The sequence below is a fragment of the Carassius auratus genome, chromosome 37 (genome assembly GCF_003368295.1).
Source record: "Carassius auratus strain Wakin chromosome 37, ASM336829v1, whole genome shotgun sequence".
NCBI classification, from domain to species: domain Eukaryota; kingdom Metazoa; phylum Chordata; class Actinopteri; order Cypriniformes; family Cyprinidae; genus Carassius; species Carassius auratus.
The window spans coordinates 6,045,592-6,055,043 of NC_039279.1; the positions used below are offsets into that span (position 1 = coordinate 6,045,592).

A 9,452-nucleotide genomic window follows, 5' to 3' on the forward strand; every position below is an offset into this window, starting at 1 on the left:
TTCCTCTCTCTCACTTTTCTTCTCTTCTTCTTCCTCTTCTGTTTTTTTGCCTACATCTTCTTCTTCCTCCCCTTCTGTTTTTTTACCTATATCTTCTTCTTCCTCCCCTTCTGTTTTTTTCCCTACATCTTCTTCTTCCTCCCCATCTGTTTTTTTGCCTACATCCGACAGTTCTTCTTCACCACTTAAGAGACTTGCATCTGTCTCAGCTGTGTTCTCCACACAATCTGACCCCTCCTTCTTATCATCCTTTCCTTCTTCATCACTCTCTTGTTCTGAGCTCTCTGCTTTCTCGCTCTCCGACTCCTCCTCTACTACTTTAACGCCTCTCTTTCTCGCAACTTTTGCAGGAGTTTTGGCTGAATTTTTGTTCTGCTCAGGTTTTGATTTGACAGCTTTCCCAGCTCTCCCTCTACCTGTAATGCCATCAGTCACCTTAGCAGGTAAGACTTTGCCATTTTGCTTTCTTGCTTTGGCAATTTGCCTAGAGGTCTCTATCTCTTCCTCTTGAGGTTCCTCGGTTTGGTCGCTCTTGCCAGTTTTCTTCTCCTCATCTTTTTTGTTCTTCCCTTTCCCATCTATTTCTTCCTTCTTTACAAATTTACCACCTTTTCCTTTCCCACTTCCATTATTATTTGAGAGTATTTGAGATTCAGTCGTCTTTCCTCCTTTTTTGGGGGGAACTGGTTCTTTTTTGTCTATCTTTCCTGTCACCGCTTTGTGCTTCCCTCCTCTAGCCCTGGAAGGGGATTTGGCTGGAGGCATGATTCTAAGTCGAAGTAACCTCACAGGTCCTGTTTCTTTCCTGACTTTTTTCTCCAATGTCAGAACATTTCTTTGATGACCTAAGAGTAATAAAACATATTCAAAGATTACCAGAACTCAAAAACATGTATCAGGAAATTATTCAAACCTTAATGTCAATGGAAATGTTCAATTTATTTTTTTTTGCAGGTCTAGTGAAACTGATGCATATCAGAAACCTAAACCACCGTGGGTAGAGATCATATGTCATGTCTTTCAACTAAAGTGCAAGGTGTACCTGACCTAATGGTCACCATTAGGACTGGGTTTCAGGCGTTTAGCTCATCACTCTCAATAATGCCGGTTGGATCAGAGATGTGACTTTAGATACAGACAGATCAAGCACCATTACATTTGTACCATAAGAGATTTAACATAATACGAACAAATCTAAAAATCATGTTTAATTTTCAGAACAAATTCAAACATATCAACAAAAAAAGTAATGCAGTCTCGCACTAGTGTAACACCGAATGACTCACCCGTCTTCTCAGGTACATATGAAGCATTGAGCTCTCAAGAGTATTTCTGCTAGTCCCAATCACTCCATGGATTGATTCTGTGACCGGACTCAAACACCTATACAGTGTCTCTGACTCAAGCGCACACACACATACACACAAGCATGCAAAGCCATTCTAGGGCTCTAGTAAATAATTTATTTGATGGGACACCATATAGTTATGTACCCATTGATATTGACAGCTGCTGAACAGATGGTGGAAAGGTGAGAGGCTTCACTGCAGGGGTGACAAAAGGTGTTGATACGTGAGCGAGTAGGAGAAAGATACTGACAGATGCTCACATGCTTAAAAAGAAATTCCAGAAGACATTCCTTCCTCAACTTTCAGTAAAGTCTGTTATTGGATTCTTTCTCCATCACAAAAAGGTCTATATTAGAATGTTGAATAAAAAATATAAAAGTGACAAAAAATGGACAGCATGTTTTTATTTATAGTATAAGTTAACATTGTTAAATATTTAAGTTTCAAATGAAGTAAAATTACTCGACAATGGTCGTCTATTTATTTATGTAGTTTTACAAAATATGTAAAAAAAAAAAAAAAAATCAGTCTACAAAAACATAAATAAATGTGGTAATCCATTCTTTTTCTTTCTTTTTTTTTTTTGCCCTGTCCTTAAATCAATTTGGTCTTAGTTACTAATATTCTTGCCGTAATAGGGAACTATATACATAAGTATTATTAGTTGTTTTTAATCATTTTAATCTCATACATATTTAGAAGCTACTACTAGCCCTGCTACTATAAGAACTCTATTTAATTGTCTATTTAACATTCTCTTGCTTGTGCCGTGTGACACAACTGTGGAAACAGCTATTCTCTAGGATTCTTTAAGAGATGGTGTCTAATATCAGGCAAGCATTTGAGCTACTGCGATTAGGGTACAAAGCATCTCTCAATAATAGATGATCAAAACTCTTGGCTGAGTGTGTATGACAACTGATCTGACCAAAGGGAGATTTCTTTTCAAATTTTTACAAAGGCTACAACCCTCTTATAAGCTGCCATAAATTTACTAGACAGACGTAGTTATGGTTCACCTAAAATAAAATAAAAAGTGAGTCATATCATGAGTTATGCTCACGTTCATAAATCTTTCACCTCTTCACACTTGAAAAGAGATTAATTGAATTACAAAATAAAATAATTTGATTGAACCTGAACACGAACCAACTTAAATCACCAATATAATTTTTATACCAAAAACAGAATTTAACTTGTAATAATAAATACAGTGTTTTATTGTTCTTTATCGTTTACAATAATTGGCCAATATGCAAAGTAGTTTTTAGGCCCATTTTAAAATGATCATGCAATCGGAAACATAAAAAACAATGTCACCATATTGGGCAATTATTGTAATGCATATGGCTACACATTACATTCTCATTTTATTCATATCAGTACTAATTAGAAGTATTACATATAGACACAACTTTGTTGTGGAACTGGATTGCACAATTTACATTTCAATGTGGTGGAAAACTGTAAAATGAGGTGTCTACAAATTTAGAATTTAGTGCAAAAACAGTTTGAAGACTAATTTTAAGCCATTTTTTGTATTTAAGCAAATTGAACCAATGGACTTGAACAAAATGCACATTTCAAATAATTTCTATATTCTATAGAGCAAAATGTCCTCTGTTCATATACTCCACTGATCTATACGCACACCATCTAAGAACCTCTCAGAAATCCTGAAAAAACTGAAACAGAATGAGAATATTCTTCAAACATGAAGACAGTTTGTGTGAAAAAGTTTTACTGAGAAGACCGTAGTGTGAAGATACAAAGCATAATAATTAGTGTTCTCATACATAATCATGTTTCTACAAAAATATATTCTAGAGCCTCCCCCCCCACCCTACCCCCCAAAAGAAAATGCTAAAAGCATTTCAAAAGACAGTACCAAAATATTTCCTTGGATCAGAAAATATAGCCCTCCATAAAAGAAACCCAGCATCAAAACAGGTATGGATTTTCATATACACATATATTAAAACATTTGACTACAATATTTTAAAATTACATTCCTAAATTACATCATTCATTAATGGCATAACAAAAATGTTTTACATAAAATAAAATAAAAACAGCAACAACAGAAAATAAAAACCTAGCCCCTCAGAAAGCTGTACACCCTAGAAACTACAGCATATGTACTACACAGTAGTGTACAAGTACCTATAAGAACTTTTATCTAGTCACTGTTCTCATTGGTGTGGACGGGGGAAAGCAATACTACTTGTTGTAGAATACCAAGTAGGGTTTTAAATGTGGATGTGGTTTTTAGCAACTGCATATTAGCATCTAGTGCTAATGTTGCTCTGTCGTCCTAACCCGATTCGTCAGCAACAGCCAATGCCGTCTTTTATCTAGGTATTATACACCATAAATGTGGATTCTGAGGTCCTCAATCAAAATAAAAAATTATGCATTTAAAAACTCAGTTTAAAACAAAATTGTCTCAATTGCCAGTCTTTCAAACGCCGATGCTTCTGCTCAGGCTGGCGCACTGAATCGCGCAGACGCTGGTGGTGGTGTGAATAGGGGTTGGTGATTCAGTGGAGATACAGTGTTTGGTCTTAGCAGGCACAGGTGGTGGTCCCTCGCTCTCCTCTCTCCGGGTGTAGGAGCTCTTGAGTGGGAGATTTCTCTCTCCAGGGAAAGGCTTTCTCATGGTTCAGTAGTGGTACTAGCAGTAGTGTTCAGATCGTAAGCAAGTCTGGAATGAAGAGCGCATCCAGAATCATTCAGGCACTGGGAATTAAAGGCTCAGTCTGTGGACACAGCAGAAGAAAAGCAGCGCAATGAGCATGAAGCTTAAAAAGTTATATAACAGTTTATAAACACATCATGGTTGAATTAGACCATGACATTAAATATTAGAAATAATTATGACATGTCATGTGACAATTAAACGTGTAGTTCTCTCAAATACTTTAAACAAGGCTAGTTACAATATTTATATTAAAATGTAGAATAACTATTTATGCCAATTAGGAATTAAAAAAAAAAGAAAAATCACCTCCATTGCTCAGCATGTTGCCTTTTGGCTTAGTCTTCAGATTGTTTTCTAGGAACGTCCTTTAAACAAACAACTTGCAGATTATTCAAACCGTACAGGCATTACTGCATATTAATAAAGTACTAAGATCTAGATTAAATTAGACCTTCTTACGTTTGATCTCCTTCTAGAGACTTCTGGATTTCCTGTAGCACTCCTGTGTTAGAGGAAGACAAGAATCAAGCAAATACTCACTTTCCCTGCTGACACTACAAATACTACTAGTCCAGCAAACACTGTCCTCAATGAAACTGCATGTAAAGAGCTCAAAAACTAGTTCTTCTGTTTATAAATGACAAATCAAAACTTTTGCACAGATACAGTACTAATACAATAATATTATTGTGCAGGGACATTAAAGTGTTACGGATCATGCAAACACACATGACTGCCCAGACCAGGGCACGATTACTGAAAACACACAGCATGTTCAGATTATTGTTTTAAGCCATTTGCATATCATCTGCAGGTCACAAAACATACACAGCAAGCAGAGATATAAACGATCTGACACTGCTCTGAGGTGCTGGTCTAACATGGTTATTTAGCATCTAAACTGATATTCTGTCTAACTGCTGATCCTCATGTACTCACTCTCGTCGTTGAGCAAAGCATGCTCCATTACTTGTCTAGCAGAATTCTCTGGAACACACAAGCACATTGATCAGTCATGCGAAAGCTCGCAAACGCCTTGAGGAGGAGTTATAAATACAATTCATAATTGATGCAACTGGCAAGCCACAACAGTGTTATTTTAGTATTTATTTAGTATTATCAATATTTTGTTTAATTTTAGTTGAAGTAATTTTGTTGTAAATAATTTGATATTTTGAATTGGCTTTTATTTAAGCTTTCATTCTATTTTCATTTTAAGTAATCCTGTTTCATGCTTTTTTCACTAATATTGTTTCTTAGTTTATTTTTAGTCATTGTAGTGCTTAAACTTATTTTACTTAATTTGTACATTTTTTTAATTAGAATTTATTTCAAATAACTTTTTTTTCAAGTTTTAGTTAAAAATAACACTTGGCCTCAAATTAATATATGAATTAACATTACTATAATATAATAAAACACTGTCTTCCAGTGCACCTAATCGACTCTAATACTAGATTACAAAATTTCAAATAATAATGTGGCATTGTTTTCATCAATTACGGATTGTGTCTGTAAGTACGGATTTAAGTCTTTTGCATGAGCGACTTCTGGGAATAACATGGGGAAGCATTCAACAAAGCATTAACAACATGCATGTTTAGTACTGGATGCTTAGTTTGCACAATTCACACAGATATGGAAAAAGCACACTGAATCTCACCATATCCTTCACTCTCCCTTTTGAAATTTCTATAGAAACAGAACAAACAAACATCAATATGGAGACACATTTGTCACTCCTTGACAACAGGAAAGGATTAATAGATCCTGAACGATTAAACAGCTACACACACACACAAACACACCTGTGTTCAGTAGGTACTCCATCCGGCTGGTCCCTTTGGACGGGACTAGATGGGTTCTTGAGCCTCATCTGGAGGGGAGCCTCAACCAGACAGCGCGGCTCCACCACCCAGCGGGTGGAGAGAGAAAACCGCTCAAACTCAGATGGGGACATCAGGTAGAAACCTAAAAGATGACCGGACAAACAGTTTCAAAACAGATCCATGCTTTTACCGGAGTAAATGCATTTTGTATAAAAGTGACTGTTTCCTACCTTGGCCATATTTGGTGAAACACACAGGAAGCGATTCCACTGACGTCTTCTCTTCGTATGCAAGGATAGTGGACCATCATTTTGATGGAGGGCAAAGAGATGACGTGTAGCTCACCCTGATTGGTCAGCACAACCAGGCCGCTCTCCAACTGTTCGTCAGTCTTCGAGCCGAACCAAGCCACACCCACACGTCGAACACGAGAACCGTCGACCGCTGTCAGCTTCAGCTTTGACTTACTGCTCACTTTAGGCAGTGTAAACAGCTATGTGCACAGAAATATGGTGAGACTCACCATCTGTGTCAACACTGGAGAAAAAAATGAATTGTGTGGTGTAAATTCTCACCTTAAATTGCTCCTCGGACACAACCAATAGATGGTGAGAACCGTGCATTTCAGGACTGCGTGCCAAATCATGGGCCACCTCCAAGGGTTCAGGCAGAGGGCACCCTTGCCATCCAAGACCACCAAGCCAACGACCGGAGCACGATGCATCAACTGAATCTCTTTAGCTGGTGATGAAGAAGCACTTTTTATAGAAGATCTGCTTATGTAAATGTACACTACTGTTCAAAACTTTGAGGTCAACACATGCCAATTGTATACAATCATACATTATTAATATTTCCCACGTATGATAATAGAAAATTAATTCAAAATAATACATTATGTACGGACCAAAATGTAAAACAAATTACATGATTACATGAAAATTAATTTTTTTAAAGATTTTTATGCTCACAAAGGTTGAATTTATTTGATCAAAAACAAAGGAAAACAGAAATAGAGAAATATTTTGTACAATTTGAAAGGTAGTAGTTTTTCTAAAATGAAATGTATTTTTAAAAAGTTATTTATTCCTGTGATGGTATGGTGTCACATGATGATTGTGCAGATTAATATTTTTGTGGAAACTGATAGCTTTTTTGGGGGATTCTTTGATTAATAGAAAGTTTTATTTAAAACAAAAATAAAAAGGTATTAATTAGGGCAGCACGATATTGGGAAAAGATGACATTGCGGTATTTTATTTTTATGCGATATATATTGCGATATATTTTCTTACAAACAAAAATGGGGTGAGCACACATACAGTCTCATTTTAAATGATTTAAACATCAATACCATCGTGTCAATTGATTAATATGCGCGAGGGAGAGAGAGCAAGACAGCGCTCGTGTTGTTTGAAGACGGCTCGTCTTTTGTGTCATTTATATATTGTTTTCTTTTTACCTGCATGAGCCACTACCGGATCCTCCGCCCTTCGTTCCAGTGAGGGGACACGGAGGACATACGCAAAAACAGCTCCGCCATTGGTTCCTGCCCACAGTGAGGGCGTACTGTGAGAGCCTGAAGAAGAGAGAGAGAGATGATGGAGGTCTTCTGCTAGTCACACACGTACCAGCTGAGAGGAATAAGACTGATAATAACCTTACATTTAATGATTAGAAACCACTGTGGTACTCACTATCACTGACAAATGTATCTGCGAAGTAGAGTGTTCTGACGAGGCCTGTGAAGGAGTCATCAGAGGAACGGGCTTCGATCTTTCTCTGTACGGGTGCCAGCTCCATCTCCTGTAGAGCTTCGGCCTCCAGTCTGGCGTTGATTTCTTGCAGCTGCAGAAACATTCCTGATATTCACTACCAAGTTGTCACCCCCCTTTTAACAACTCGGAAGTATGCAATGCTAACTGCTGTTGAAATAACTGCATGCACAATGTCTAGTCTCATGTTTAGTTAATCTGCCGGGTGAATAACTGCAGCATTGCAGGAAAAGAGAGCCGAGGTGTACCTTGGCTGCGTTGGTAGTGTGGTGTTTTCGCATGGAGACCCGGCTGCGGCGAATCCTGCGGAAGGACTGTCGCAGGGACTTCTTGATGGACTTGACGCGCGAGAGGCGGCCCCTCCAAGGCCACCTGGTCACTGGGGTTTAGGGTGCATCTGCAAATGGACAGTTAACATCTATCAGCATGTTCAAAGTCTGCAGGAAAATATTTTTTTGTAATGATCTTACATTTTAACAGTCTTGATTCTAACAGTTGAATCTAAACTTATTGGCTAAACCTAGGCTTAAAATTACTTTAATATGGACAATCAGACTAGAAAGCGTCTGCTAAATGAATAAATGTACATGTAAATGTAAACTATTTGAAAATCTGGAATCTATGTGTGCAAAAAAAAACTAAATACTGAGAAAATGGACTTTAAAGTTACCCAAATAAATTCTTAGCAAAAAATATTACTAATTAAAAATTAAGTTTGATATATTTACAGTAGGAAATTTACAAAATATCTTCATGGAACATGATCTTTACTTAACATCCTATAATTTTGCCCCATACAATGTTTTTTTGGCTATTGCTAAAAATATACCCCAGCGTCCAAAGACTGGTTTTGTGGTCCAGGGTCACATTTATCATTTTTTCATTGATTTTCCACATTTATCATGATAAAAGGACATCATAGTGACCAACACTGCAGCCATAATAAAAGACTTTTCTTTAATGAGACTATTGTGATGAACACATCAACACATGCACAATATTATCACTCATCATTAGTCTGAACCAACTAAAAACATATAATAATAATAAAAAAAAAACTTCTCATTCGACATTTTAAACTAATAAAATTGTAAATGTGATTCTTCTCACTTGACCATGATGTTATTCTTCTGGTGGTAGTCATAGAAACCAAAGCCATGGCTGGTACCGAAGGCCACCAGTTTCCACTCCGAGTGCAGAGCGATTGCTGTGACCACAGCGGGCGGCTGGCACTGCACTAGAGCGAAGGGCTGGAAGCCTGGAGGGAACAGCACTGGCTCCTCCCGCACGTCTAGACGCGCCTGGCCCTTCCAGCGGAAGCCCTCCTGACCCTGCAGCAGGTCCACCACTGTAGCCTCGACCGTCTGCTCAGCAGCCTCATCATTCAGCTCCATAATCAGAATCTGAGTGGGAGGAAGACATTTTATTTAATACATTTTGACCCAAACAGATGAAAATAAAACCGCTATATCTCACTTCTGTACAAACATTTTCTCTCACAAGACCTGTAAAACACAAATCCTCGCAGCATAATTCATATAGCATGCACCACGCTTACGAGCTTGGTCTTCTGTTCTGCCCGAACATCGGTATAATTATCCTAACACCTTTCAGTAGTTCAGCGAAAGGACAACAGGAAAGTGTTTGATCCTGAAGAGTGGCTTTTCACAAAGCCCGACTCATTCCCAAATGGCAGACGTGATGTGAAGTGGACTGGTAATAATCAGCTAAATTAGAGAGTTTCAGTCAAGTTCTCTCACATGCTTAATTTTAGTAAAGCAGCCACTAAAAAGTCTGA

General features: G+C 37.7%; 1 pseudogene; it reads right to left on the reverse strand.

Moving 5' to 3' along the window:
* Positions 1-3,073: 3,073 nt before the first annotated feature.
* The window catches only part of LOC113056482 (lethal(2) giant larvae protein homolog 2-like), an 8,736-nt pseudogene continuing 2,357 nt past the window's right edge, over positions 3,074-9,452 (reverse strand).